This window comes from Corvus hawaiiensis, chromosome 6 (assembly GCF_020740725.1).
Source record: "Corvus hawaiiensis isolate bCorHaw1 chromosome 6, bCorHaw1.pri.cur, whole genome shotgun sequence".
In the NCBI taxonomy this organism is placed as follows: domain Eukaryota; kingdom Metazoa; phylum Chordata; class Aves; order Passeriformes; family Corvidae; genus Corvus; species Corvus hawaiiensis.
The window spans coordinates 45,423,498-45,438,198 of record NC_063218.1 but is presented as its reverse complement, the minus strand read 5'-3'; the positions used below and the strand labels follow the sequence as shown (position 1 = coordinate 45,438,198).

Sequence of the window (14,701 nt, the reverse complement as noted above, 5' to 3'; positions counted from 1 at the left end):
GGCATATCTTGATGCAGTGCCAATTTAACTGTTCTGTGCAGGGTTACACAAATCTTACCTGTAGGATTCCCATGTCAGAAAGAACACTGGGGCTGTGCTCCTTCATGAAGAAAAGCTCCTGGCTGCTCCAAGGTTAAAAATATACTTTATGAGATGCTTTATTCTGAGTCTAGCAAAGCACTTGGATCCATGTTTAATCCATGCAAAATAGCTTTGATACTGGACCAGGATGCTAGGCCTGCACACAATAAATGTCATGTCAAGACTGAGGAAAGGTTTGAGATGATACAGAACCTTAGAGACGTTTTTCATATTCAGATGACTTTCAGCCTCTGCACAGTGCAATGAAATATCATCCTTTCAAAATGCTGACGTGCACTGGAGTGCACAGACCGACAGAAATTTTGCAGACCTTTGTTATCTAATCTGTTTTTCACTTCTAGCATAGCAGAATTCTAAAAGCCAAGCCACTAGTGTCTACTTTGTACCGACACAGCTATTCCACCTTGTCATTCAGGCTGTGCTCTTCCTTTGATAATCACTAAGCCTCTGATCTCATGTCTGGTGTTTTCACTTTCCAAAGTGTGAAAAGTACACTTTTCATCAGATCCAGTGAGCTTCTGAGCAAGCCCTCCACACTATGTTTTATTGGATTCCTTATTTTAAGAGTAATGAAAAAAATATACACTGCTAATATACATGCTGCTAGTTCAACATTTTTTGGTAAATTTATGGGCTTCCCAAAATGTGAAGAAAGAATAGAGTGAAATTTAACCTCTGTACATTAGTATAGTTCAGTAAGTCCAAACTCTCATTCCCACTAGTAATATCCACACTTCTCACACAACCCTGAAGTAGAGCTCACTAAAGTCAAGAGGTTTTCTTTTCACTGACTTACATGGACCTTGGTTCATGGACTGCTAAAACCCAGGATCCATTTGAAGAACTCAGTAGCAAACCATCTCTGGCAAAGCAGCTGAATCTCTGATCGAATAAAAGGAATTTCAACTTAGCACTGAATTTCTTTCTTTTTGAAATAGGGTAAAAAATTAGAAATAATAGGATAGAATTAGTAAACAGTTATTACTTTAATCAAATTAGCATACCCCGAGCTCCTTAGAGTTGGACTCATCCTGTTAGAATATTTATTCGAAATTCTGAAATTTGAGATTATTTGAAATAATGGAAAACTCACAGGATCAGGAAGATTTACAGCACTGTCTAAGTAGGGATGCTCACAAGGTTTGATATTGTGCTGCACTGTTATATGTAAGTATTATAGAAATCAGATTATTATAAACTAATTACCAAAAGCAGTCCATATACTTTCATTAATAATTTCTGCATTCAAACACGTATTGATAATATTCTGAAATAGAGACAGGTAAAATTTTCAGCTTGTTTCTTTACCCTGTAACACCTCTTACCTTTGCAAATATGAAGGGGGAAAATGACAATAAAGGGGCATTCTTCTGGAGCAATTTCACTTTTTCAGTAACATTATTATTTTATTAACACTCATTTTATTTAAAGTATGTCTTAAATCACTTCATCTCAAACATAAATTCTGCAAATATTTGGAATAACATCTCCGTAATCGACCTCTTGGAAAAACACCTGATAAAAATGTCCTTCAAACCACAATTTGAAAACAGTAAGTTTCAACAGGGCAAATGGACAATAAAAGGATGTGATAAGTTTCAGTAGAAAATAGTAATAAAAAATCCCACTTTTGCCATCTCATTATATCATTTACTTGCTTATTTGTATACATTACATTCCACTGTTGTGTAGGATTATCTCAAATTTATATTTACACAACAGACAGAAGTCAAATTTAAAAAAAAGATTAAAACTTTCTTGTAATATTTGCCAGTGATATGAAATTACCCTTCATGCAAATTGAACTCTGACAATGAGCAGAAGGCTTGCATGATGCTGAATGACTGGACAATAAAATGGAAGATGAGATTAAATGCTGATGCAAGCAAATTATGTACGCAGAGAAAAACAACTCTAATTTTACATACGCATACTGGTGCTCCAAATTATGTCTGGAAACATAACTCAGACTCATTGTACACAGTCCTCTAAAAATGCTTTTTTAAACTTCAACAGTGGATAGAAAGCCAAAGGGAACATCAGGAATTACAACGAAAATGTACCGTTCCCAATTTTGATACCAACAGCAGTTCTGGGCAGTTCACTGCAAAGAAAAAAGCACTATCGGGCCAGAAAAGCCATAGGGGAAGGTGACAAATATTTTTACAATGATTTTTATACACAGAGAAACTAAATAGGTGGGAGATGAGAATCTTAAATGTTGTGCTAAAAGTGCTTAGCAAATTCACTTTTTCTTGTCACCCAAGATTTAATGATTAAACGCTAAATGATGATAAAATTATCACTTTTAAACTCCACACCCCGAAAGAAACAGAAGGCCTTTTCCATACATCTCATGATGAAATTGTGGCACAGGACTCTGTGGAGGCCATAGGTTCTGAAGCATTTATATTCATGGAAGAAAAGTCCTTCAAGGCTCAAATGTTTAATTAAATTTTTTTAGACTGAATTAGGGACGTGAGAGCACAGAGCTATAAAGAAACCTTAGAACCTGATCCAGGGATTAATTAAACAGGACTCCTTCAGCTGCACAGCATTTGATGCCAGTTTACAAAAGAAACTTGGAAATCACATGTATTTGGCTAAAAATTCTGGAGAAATACTGAATTCTGAACACTACCTGTAACAAAAAACCCCCTATAATTTTATACAGTGTTTCACCTACCTGTCAGGTAGTCTCACTAAAACTTCTTTAAATGCAAATCAGTTCAGTGTAAAAGGGGGAATTTTGGGTGGCACAGCTGGCACAGAAGGGTCTATTCTGGTTAGGAAGTCATTAGGGAGCTGACAGGATACATGTATTTTCCCACCTGTCTACTCCTGTAAAGGTCAGACAGCAACATTAGCATAGGACATTAGAAAAACTAGATAGGACTCAGAGTACTGAGGATCTTTGAGGGGGCTTGATATTGACATTAATAACTCCCCAAAAAAGTGACAAAAGTATTTTTAGATTATTTCAGGATATGTGACACAAAATGGAAGCCTTTTAGAGAAGTGTTTTGCAGTTTGTTCAGAATGCAAGATTACCTCAGGAGCTTTCTAAGGGTAAAAGGGTTAAAAGGAAGTTTAGACCCAAGTGTTATTAGCAGAACAATTTTTCACCAATTCACAGAGTACGTTAACGGTGCAGTGCTTCCGTCACTATTCTGTGTTCTATCGCTTGTTTTTAAATAAATTCAAATAATAATTCTGATACTTAATTCCATGAGGACTGAGCGTGACCCAGCCATAGAAAACTGCACCTCATGGGTCCCTTTACTACTCAGATTCAGTAGCTGGCTATACAAATATCAATTTGTTAAGATTTTTAATACCTCAGAGCACTGGACATTTGTCAATGCATGTGCCACACTCAGAACCTCCTAGAAATGAGCTGTTAAAAGCCAGAGTTAAATTGAAGATGAGAATTATTTTATCTCCTTGCTTGTAAAAGAGAAAAAAACTTTATCAAAAATTTATTCCCAAAAACTTTACCAAATTCCCTTGAGATTCCACTTATGCATTTCTAATTTCATTGATCTCCACAGGTTTTCTACTAATTAAGTATCTATAAATCATACAGCCTTTCTGAGTGCTGGGAGACATGAGTCTCATACAGAATGTCTACCTGAGGAGGAATTCTGAAATACCTGTTACCATTCAGTTGGATTTTTTTACAGTTTCTAAAAGAAATACTGATTATTTACCACTTACCAACATAGATATAATTAATTCAGAACATAATAATTTCCCCTTCAAAATGTTCACGAGACAATGCATTTCCTTGAAATTATTCTATTTCATTAAAAATCATTCTGTTGGAAAATAACTGATCAGATTGATGAATGTCATGCCTATTATTTACATGTATCAATATTAAAGGTAGCATTTCTTGACAAAACTTAAAACTGATGCTTCAGTTATTTACATCAATAAAAGTTCCTATGTCATATCTTCAAAAGGAGTATTCTTTGCTTACTATTTATTCAGATAAAAGTGTTGTAGAAAGACAATCTACTTCCCTGAGATCTTTTTGCAGTTTGATAAGGTTATCTGATTCTTCTTCAACTTCTAATCTAAAAGATAGTAGATTAAGGAATCATTAGCTTTCTGATGGTTTTCATACCTACTGTTCCCTGCAGCAAGCAAAAACCTATAAAAGTATTCTCCAGAGATTTCTGTAAGAATTTCATGCATCTTTTCTGCCAATCAATGTTTGAGGACACTTCTATTGAGTGACTGCTTCCAGGACTCTCCAGGGGCACTCTGGGCACTGGAACTGAAGAGGGCAAAGCGAAGATTTGAATCTGCTGCCTGCTAGCAGAGCGTGGGTGCTGGCTCTGAGTTTTAAATTAGGTGTTTGGATTGCCTCCTTCAAATCAAGCAGAATGAGCCCAGGCCCCAAGGCTTAGAGATCCAGTAGAAGCAGACAGGGAAAATAACCGTGCTTTTACAGCTCAACGTTACATTTCTGTATGACTTTGCAAAACATGGTTTTGCAAATTGTGCCTGCTTGGCTTTCCTGCTGATTACCCACTTAGGCACTGTTTAAAAATACAGCTCATCAAATACAACATATAAGGGCTAAACCCTGACCTGTGAGACTAAGTGCAGAGGTACTGTTGACCTTGAAAGTACATTTATTTATATCAGCTAAGGTTTGACTTTATCCAGTGGAGCAACATTATTAAAAGAAATTAGTTTTAACAAATCTCAGATCTTATGTAAAAAATGATTTCAGAAATAAAACTATAGTCACCCTTATTCCACCAATTCCACAATACTCCTCCTTCCTACCTGCTGCAAAGCATGTTATTCATGGATTCCTTCTGTCACTTCGTGCCATCAGAACCATCTACTGATTCTACCCATTAAAGAAATTATACTCCCCACATCTGTGAAATTTTAATTAATTGCATGTAGTTCAAACTATATAGCACTTTTTTCCCCAAATATTTACATTTTTCTTTGCCTTCTAGTCCATTTTTGTTTGAATTCCTTTTGCAGAGCACATTATAGACAGTATTTTACTGTTCACCAGAGTCCTGAGACATCTGCTTAATTAGACATAATTTTGAAATGTTAATCATTATTTTGATATTCCTCTTCCCATTCTAGCTAGGTATTAGCACAAAACATAGTAATTACCAATAATTAATATTTGTGACAGAGTTGATAAGCCAGATATTGTTGACTGGATAAAGGGAAGAAGATGTAACTTGTTTTTTCCTTCTGTCATTTGCAGTAGTTATTAAGCATAAGCATTATTCTTCACCTCAGCCAGACAGAAAGGATGCTTTCTTCCGTAGGGAAAAAACCCTAATATTTTTTACCGTGCTACTTTTTGTGAATTGATAGTGGAATCACATCTGTTGACAGACTTGACATATATTCCTCAGAAGAATTAAAGCAATATAGGATTTTAATCCTTTATTTTCAAGAGTCATTTGAGGACTTTTTTTTTTTTTTTTTGAGGTGTTAACCTATTTTGAGAAGCAGAAACACCCTTTATTGGATTTATAGGACCATGCAAGGAAGTGAAGTATTGAATTACCAACAAGATTTGAAATTTTAATTATTTATATGCAATGTGAACCATTATTAAAGCAAGAACTTATGTGTTCTTATAAATCCAGCTTTATACAAATGTCAGGATGTCAAAATTCTCTCTATAGGTGGAAGCACGGAGAACACTATTAACTTACACTACCAAAGTTTTGTCTTAGTTACTATTGGTTTACCTATTTCTCAGCATAAATGTGATGTTATCCAGCAAATAAGGATGAACTCACCAACATCTCAAGGCGAAAACTGTTCCATGAAGGTGTCAAGCCAAGTCCACAGCAACAGAATTGCAGGTTCTGGGCCAACACAAGTGGCCAATACAGCCAGTCAGGTGTGGATGTGCTATGGCCGTGCCTGGGGCCCCCACTGCTGACAGAAGCCTGGATGATGCAGGCATCACCTAAATTTCCTCTGAATTTTTATAAGGCTTTGGTATAATAATGCTTAAAATTGTCCTAGAAAATTGTGCTGGGGACTTGCATCACCTTCTGAAAACCTTACCCTTATTCTATCCAGCCTGGGAAAGATTTTTGCAGAGCTTTCAATTTGTGTTAGGATCAATAATCCTAAAATCACATAAAAAGATGAAACTATGGCTTGCATCAGGAAGTGCCTTCGTTTAGAAGAAGGAAAGCATGAATAAAAAGATGAACACTGACTATACATGTATGTTCTGACAAGAGCCAGGAAGCCCTCTACGCACAATCTTTCTTCATTACCTGCTATTATGGCACTTCTCTTCTGAGCTCCCTGGTGCCATTTCCCAGCAAAATCACAACCAGAGGGGACAGGTACACTGTATTCCTGGGCTCATTTTTTGTTCAGTTGTGCCTTTTCTACCAAGCACTAATTTTATTGACCATGAACATTATATAATTTTTAAATTATAAAATTGAATAATTTTTCCCTTTGCTGTTACTAAACCAGTATGTTTCAGGAGAGTTACTATGCCCTGTCTCACAACCCTTTTGGACTTTTTCCCTAAAGGTAAACAACCACAACTTGGTAAACTTTGGAAAAAACATGGTAAGACTTTCCAGAGGAAAAGTTTCAGATATTTGGAGGATCAAGGTTTAGTGCTTTCTTTCTTTGTTTGTTGGTTTTGTTGTTGTTGTTGTTGTTTTCTTTGATTTTAAATTATTATGTAGCACATGTTAGGGCTGTTTGCTCTTAAGGCTTTAGTTCTCTAGCTTTTGTGCATGCAGGTGAAAGCAAAGATAAAGAAGAGAAGGCTGACAGTTTAGAAGGCTGCAAAATGCTCAAGCACTATTGTTCTGAGTGTAATAGGCGGCCTAGATAGCCACAAGGTGGTAATAGTGCTCTTCATGGGAGAGCTCGGGCGTGTTTAGCAGAGCAGGTCTAACTCTGTAGAGATGTCTGATTCGCTAGGAATGATAATTACAAAGGACAGTGGTGCCTTTGGAAATGAGGAAGTGAAAACTTCTAGCAGAACACCGTGTGCTGGCTAAGAGAGAAATGCCCTGGCTCAGTGATACACACCGACTGTAAACTGTGATTTAAAAAATGCTCTTGTAGTAGCATGACAAACATAAGGAGCACCATTGGAGTAAAGGCAGGTAATAAAACCCACAAGAGTCGAGCATTGGTTCTCTGGGTAAATTGCCACGGTTTTAGTGAGAAATAATGGGGAAAAAACACTTATAAGTTTTGCATTAGAAATAAGTAAGATTATAGCTGTTCTGATTTGAGCTGAGTTAGTTTTCTTCCCAGTGGCTATCATGGAGCTGTGTTTTGGATTTCTGCTTGATAATGTAGAGCTGTTTTTGTTATTGCTGAGCAGGGCTTGCACATTTATATATATATATATATATATGATATGTATTTATTTATATATATTTATTTTCTGTAAGGCAAATCTATTGATTCAGAGTGTAATAAATTTGGATACTTGGGCTTGGAGTGCATCAGTCCCAGGCATAAATCAATTGTCTGATCATTCGCATAAATCAACAGAAACATTGCTGATTTAGAACACTGTTCTAAAACATAGCATATGTCTGTGGTCTCCGAGGAGCACACTGGTGTTAAAATTGCAGGAAAAAAATATTTCAGATGATGGATGTGTGTTATATTCATGCAGAATAAAGGCTATGGCATATGCAAAGTGACACTTCAATTTCTAATCATAGAGCTCAGCAATTATTACGTGGGCAAGCAATTTCATTACAAGGTTTTACTTACTCTAAGATATACTTGAAGAACATTATTGCAATGTAATTTAAAATTCATTGCACATTTTTCACAATGGATCAGTAATTCTTCTTGTGTTCCACTTAAACCCTGCTAGCCATGACAGGCTTTACAGCATAGCATTTTACACAGGCTGTTTTGTGTGGAAGAAAAGGAAAATTATTAATTTAAATTTTACCATCACTTCTGAGTCCAGACTTCTAAGTCATCCCACGTAAAGTCCAGGCACTATTTCCACAGCTAGATATTACCTCGGTTAAAAGCATTAGAATCAGGCCTTTTATCCTTGACCAAATAAAGAAGAATGATTGCATCAATTGCCTGTGATATTTAGATCATTGAATCATGTGAGTAATAGTTCACTTATCTTCTGGCTGTCTAATCCATGGTTAGCGAATGCTCTTCACACACCCTTCACCAAAAGGACTCCACTCATAAATCACTGCCCATTCGTGAGGGAGTTCGTTTAGTCTGAAGAAACTGACTTTGTAATGATGTGACTTTTATGCTTGTCATCTCTGCAGAAGGTAGCAAGCCAGTGGAAAAAAAAAGTAAATCACTCTACCTTGACCCACAGCAATTTTCTGTTGTCTTGGTACAAAGAGATTCTCACTTAAGCATTTAACAGGACAGCATTTAGTCTGCTTTGTCACAAGGCTTTCTTTTTTCTCCTCATCTCCTTAAAAATCTCACATATGCTGTTTCTCTTCAACAATATATTGAAGTTTTAATTATAATTTTGTAACTTTTTTTCTCTTGTGACTTCATTGAGCCATTTAAAGATCATAGTTTTAACCATTCTAAGGTTTACCACACCTCTTCCTGTAAAAGAGGTAACCATGCAGTGGCCTTCAAGCCCATAAACAGGGAAAAACTAGACTACCTGTGGGGTAGTCCAGCACGTGAATTTGAACTCTGTGACTGGTTCTCAGAAAAAGGACCTCTAGTCCTCAAGAGTGCCAGCTGCAGTAAGAATAAGCATCTTTTAGATAGGCCAAGGCAGAGTCAGACATTAGTACTGGGCAATGGGCATGCAGAATTGCACAGCACAGGTTTATTTTCGGGGATGGGACCATACAAAAACTTCTTAGCCCACCAAGTTCAGTCCTTTGCTATTATTAACAGCGAGCTTATATGATCCCTTTGCCTGTTAATAAGACAGAGCTGCCTACATGTTGAGAAATAAAAAATGCTGAGCATAAGTACGTTTTAAGTAGAATGAGTTACATAGATTTATAATACTGCGTGATTTAGTATGTTCTCTGCTTAACTTTACCTGCTCACCAGGAATAGTTGGATTTGCTGAAAACTTAAGCTGCAAACTGTGAGCTCACATCTAGATATGTTTTCAGCTGGAATAGAGTTCATCTTCTTACTAATTTTCCCACTATCTGGTACAGTGCTGTGTTTTGTCTTGAGTATAAGGAAATTGGCAACATACTTACATTTTGGCTGTTGCTAAGTAATGTCTATCTTGAGTCCAGGGCATTTTTAGTTTCCCATGCTCTACCAGGTGCAGCAGAAGCACAAACAAGAAGATAAGGAGGCTATAACCATCAGCAGAAGCTGCAACTTGACACGACAAGAACAGGGTATGAACCTGCCTGCATGAATACAGGGAAAAAAATCCAAAAAGGTATTAAAAGACCCCAGACCAAAAATTACCATTCGACCAAGATGTACATGCAAAGTGCTTGAAGAGCAGATGACGGGTGGATTATAAGGGTATAACATGAGTTAGAAGGGTATAATTGTCTTAATAACTGCTTTGTTCTGGGTCCCTCTACAGAGGCACCCAACTGGAGCTGACCTGCTGCTGTACCACACCATTAAATTATTTAGTTTTATAAATCCAGTGCCTGAGATTCTGCTACTGGGGACCCAGGGTCAAATCTGTAGGAGGAAGGGCACCTGAGAGTGAAGGTGTGTGAGACCAAGTCCAAAGGGACACCCATGGAGCTCTCACTGCAAAGGGACTCAGGTCACAGCGGGTGAAGTCTGTGGTGGTCTGTGTGCAACTGCTCAGGTAGCAGCCTCTCCTTTAACATAAATGTTATTCCTCACTGTGTCTATACATACTCAAATTAGGCTACCTGGAAAAGGCTAAATTGAACAACAGCTCTGTGGAGTGCATTCAAGATGCAACAATTCTGACAGACATTAAAGGGGATGTGGGTGCCCTCGGCTCTTCCCTTATAAAAGCATATTCTGTATGAGTAAATGCCACATCTTTCTTCTGTGCAGTGAATACATTGGTATTGTGCTACATTATGTTATTAGAGTTCTTATTGTCCTGAAATGCTCATCCCAATAGAGATGCTGTGAAACAGCTAGTTCACAGAAACCAATTTAAAAAGTTGTGTCTTCCTTTGTCATAACTCATCTGATGTTCCCTCTGTATTCATCACAGTAACATAATCAGCCCCCTTTCAATCCAGCATTAAGAGTATCAAAAGAGGACTAACCTAAAGAAGAATTTATGAGTGGGTACTGAGGAAAGTCCTGCCAATTCCATGTAATAATTAGGTTATCATTAGTGTGTGGGATGGATTTAAATGAGATTAAATTTTTAATAAATTATCAAAGCCGTGACTGAAATGACCTATGGGAGCTTGTTTGGACAAGCTATTACAGATCACTGCAGTTTGCTGAAGAAAAGACAGGAAAGAAAAAAAAGTTCTACTCTTCATTTTCAGAACTTCCACTAGACAACACTTTTGTGGAAAGTTTGGGAGGAAGATACTCCTGTATTTCCCTCACCTTTGGTATTTTCTCTGTTGCCAGGCCTGCTAACAGAGAAACAAAAATGTAAGCTGTGCTAAGTTTCACTTGCTGAGCTTAAGACATAGAAAGTGATCCCATTTTCACTATTTACAAGTGTTCTATCACTGCACAGTGTCACCTTGTACCTCAGCATGCATCATCCTTGAAACACATGGGAAAACAGGTAATTCCCCTGCATTCTCAGTGTGATCCACATTGGTGCAGCACAGGAGTCTGTAAATAAAGCAAAGGGATACCTTAAAGTAGTCACTTATGGGAGGGGTGCTGCTGAATAACAGGAGCAAACTTCCAAAAAGAAGCTAAAGAACATAGCAATTAAATTATGGAAGCAAAAACCACAGGAATGTAGGAGACAAAACTGATGGCCTAGACCCTTGAAAGGGGAAACCAAAAATAGGTAATACTCTTCTTATCCAGGATGCTTTGTGATGAGTTACAGCTCTCCAGTTTTGACTGGTTCTGTGGTGAGAACTTGCCCTAGCAATGAACTTTTGCTCATTATAATAGTAAAAAACCACACTCCTTGTTCAGGCACCCCCCTGACCACAAAAAGATCATAGACTTTTCAGTCAAAAGACTGAACATATGCCGTGACTTCTTGGGATCTGATGCCTTGAAACTGAAGTAGGGAAAGGATGAGCCAATAGGAACATAGCCAAACAGTGACTCAAGTGAGATATGCTAGTACCTTAAAAGATTGTAACCCCTAAGGGTGCCTGCTTCTGTGTGCCTCGTGTGTAGCTTTGTGGATTTGCCACCTAACTCCTCTTTCTGTGCAGAGCTGTAAATAAATAACACACACTTTGACCCCAGGTGTGGATTGATTTCTTGCACACTGGGTGGAAGAACCCAGTTTAGGGTAATGTATCCCTTTGATCTCCATAACAAGTGCAGTGTTTAGTAGTCTGTGCTTACCTGGGGTACCCCTCTGTTGCAGAGTTATTTCAGCTATGTCCTAAACCAGAACTTTTAATTTATCCCCTCAAACAAAAAGTAAACATTTGATCAAAACATTAAACATAGTGTGCATAATCTGATCCTCAGTAAACAACAGAAACTTGTGCAAAGAATAAATGTGTTCTACCTCAACCAGTGTTTAGGTTCTTGTCCAGAATGCAGGTCACAGTCAGCACAGAGAGGTGAGATCCACCTGCTAAATTTAATCCCATTCTGGGCAGGAAGGAATGCCAGGTGATAGTCCACACACCTCTTTGGAGGTGTAGATTTTCTACAATCTACAACAGAGAAGAAGTTGTGCAATGCCTGCTCATTGCTGATTTAACTGATGCCTTTCTGCTGTACAGCTGCCTGTAAGCAATCCACAAGACTCCTGGAGCATGTAATGGACAATTTCCTGCTCCAGGCATTGGATGAACCAACCAGAGGAGAAGTCGACCTGGTGCTCACAAATGGAGATGAGCTCAGTGGAGGCAGCTTGGGCTGTAGTCAGCAGGCTCTAGTTGTGATCTTGAGGAACACAGGCCTGGCAAACAGTAAAGTCAGGATCCCGAACTTAACAGTGAATTCCAGCTGTTTAAAGAATTAGTGGATGAGATCCCCTGGGAAACACTGAACAAAGCATATTTTAATATAACTCATATATAGTTACACATATATATCACATATATAGTTATACAAAGAGCAATTATTCTTTTGTGGTTGAAACACACTTCAATTTTAAGAGTTATGTAAGATCAATATGTTAAATAACTTCTTGGGTTTTTTTCTTCTCATCATTATTAAATCTAGAAATCATAACAAAAACAGCACAATTACCTTTATTGGTCCTATGTGAACAATGGAGTGACTTTTAACAGGAACAAGCTACTTTGCAAATGAATTCCACCATTCGAGTAATCACTGAAATGCATACAGGCATTGCTTTTGCAATCAAATTATCAAAGTCCCGAAACAGGAATAGAAATAAAAAAAGTGGAAGAATGTATTTTTATATAACAAGCTAGGGGACAATATAAACATAAATTATGGCTGCAATGAATGCAGATAGAACTTGAACTTATAGAAACTGAAAATGATAATGTGACAGAAAACTGCACAGGTAATAAATAGAATCAGTTAAGAAAGGAGACCTTTTTCAAAAAACCCCTTCCTATAGCCCATTCTTTGCTGTAGTAGAAGAAAGGGCCAAAGAAGATGATCACATGTTTGCACCACCTTCTGAGGATGCTTGACAGTTAGTCAACTTCTGTGTTGTGATTCTTTTTCTTTCAGGTACAAATTATTTCCAGATCTCCTGGAGTCACCTATCATTAATTACCCTGATATAACAGAGCCTGGCACATAATTTTCTAGCGTCAATCACAATAGTAGGTTAGTATTTTATACCTAATTTTTACGAACAAATCTGCACACAAACAGTGTGAGACAGAGGGCTGGAAAGGACCGTGACCAACTGAAATGAGATTTATAAATTTTATGATCTTCAACTATTTTACAGGTTAAACACTTGGCCAGTATTTGAATGACAGAAGGGAGTGGCAGCAGATGTGTTAGAATGGTAAGATTACCATTAGCATGCAGCTAAACCCTACCTTTTATCTTATGTTTCTGCTTGTAGTCAAGCTTTCAGAAACAGACAAACATAATTACCTGCTCTTTTACCAGGAAACAGAACTATGCACCTTATTGCAGGGTTTTAAACACCAGTTCTGAGGATTTTTAAGGCTATGTAGAGAATAGGTAGTTTATTTTTTACTGACACTTAGAGGAACCTACGTGGCATGCAATCTTCTTATATTAAGAAGATTCTTATATTATTACAATAACTGAAAAAAGACAAGTGCTTGTGAGTAATGATTGAGTGGAATGTGAAGTTTGCTGCTGATTGAAAACAGAATGTCACTGAGTGGGCAGCCCCTCTACAAATATCCTTGAAACCAAGACATTTGAATTAATAAGTCACTTGAAGAACAGAGAATGCTACACCTACTCCAGATATTATTCAGGTGGCATTTGCTCTGGAGACCATGGATTATATCTGACCTACTGTTGACTTTTAAGATTTATGTACAATATCTCAGGGACAATTTAAAGGAGTGAGTGATGATCCAGGAGTCATCCCTGTAATACTAGATATCCTCTGGTTTTTCAAAGGCCAGGCTTGCCTAAGAAGTTTTATTCTAGATTAAGACATTACTACAATGATCTTGGAGCGGTTCAACTTGAAATCAAAATACTTTGAAGACAGATATACATTAATCCTGAGGTGAATTTAACCAGCCATGGGATTATTCATCAAAGCAAGAGAATCTTTGGCTAGAATTAAGATGTTAATAATGCCATATTCCAGCTAGCTGCTTCTTTCTCACTGGAACAGTAAATGCCAGGATAAGGAGTAAATGATTCTTCCACAGTTGTTCCCCAGGTGTCAGAAAAACTTTATGGAATTGCAGCAAGTTATGTCTTCTCCACACTTTTGAATCCTCTGTGCTGGCAGAAAACTAGTGCAGTCCAACAGCAGGTAGTCTAACACCTGTTGCCTTGAACTGGGTGCTGTGCTGATGGAATAGTTTTCCTGAATTGTTTGTTTCTTACTCCCATTATACTAGATGGCAGAAGATGTGCCTCTGATAGTGATGGACAATATTACAAGCTTATTCTGGAGGAGTTTTGCTTTTCAAAAGCAATTTCAAAAGAAAAACTCTACATAATTTACCAGTATACTAGCTACAGATCCACTGCTTTTTATCACTTTAAAAGTAAAATACTCTTCTGAGGGTGTAAATTATTCTAACTACATGGGATTATTCACACCCAAGAGAATCCATTCCTTGGTTTGGTATGCTGATTTAAATCTACAGGATAACAGAGGGAGGTCAGGATTTTTCAAAGTGGTCAGAATTATTCTGTCTCTGCTGCCAGTGCCAATCTGGGTCCTCTAAGAGCATAATTCACTAAGAACACTGTGCTGTTCTCTTTCCAAAACCATTGGTATTCTAAGAATTCAATTATTTGTTGGAAAAAAACCCCCACCAAATTAGAAGTTTTGTGATTTTCTGTATATCTGAAGTAGAGA

The 14,701-nt window shown here is 37.4% G+C and overlaps 2 long non-coding RNA genes across 2 annotated transcripts in view; both read right to left on the bottom strand.

The window, feature by feature from the left end:
- The window catches only part of LOC125328078, a 31,539-nt gene extending 28,207 nt beyond the window's left edge, over window positions 1–3,332 (bottom strand). The window contains exons 1-3 of the long non-coding RNA XR_007204532.1: window positions 2,789–3,332; window positions 899–984; window positions 59–238 (exon numbers count right to left, since the gene is read on the bottom strand). This is a non-coding gene — a long non-coding RNA (uncharacterized LOC125328078). The remainder of the gene's footprint in view (window positions 1–58; window positions 239–898; window positions 985–2,788) is intronic.
- A 5,966-nt stretch (window positions 3,333–9,298) lies between these two features.
- LOC125326975 lies at window positions 9,299–12,189 on the bottom strand. The gene is made up of 3 exons (XR_007204094.1): window positions 12,073–12,189; window positions 10,791–10,878; window positions 9,299–9,485 (listed from the first exon to the last, which is right to left on the bottom strand). It is a non-coding gene; the product is annotated as an uncharacterized LOC125326975 (long non-coding RNA).
- Window positions 12,190–14,701: the final 2,512 nt, after the last annotated feature.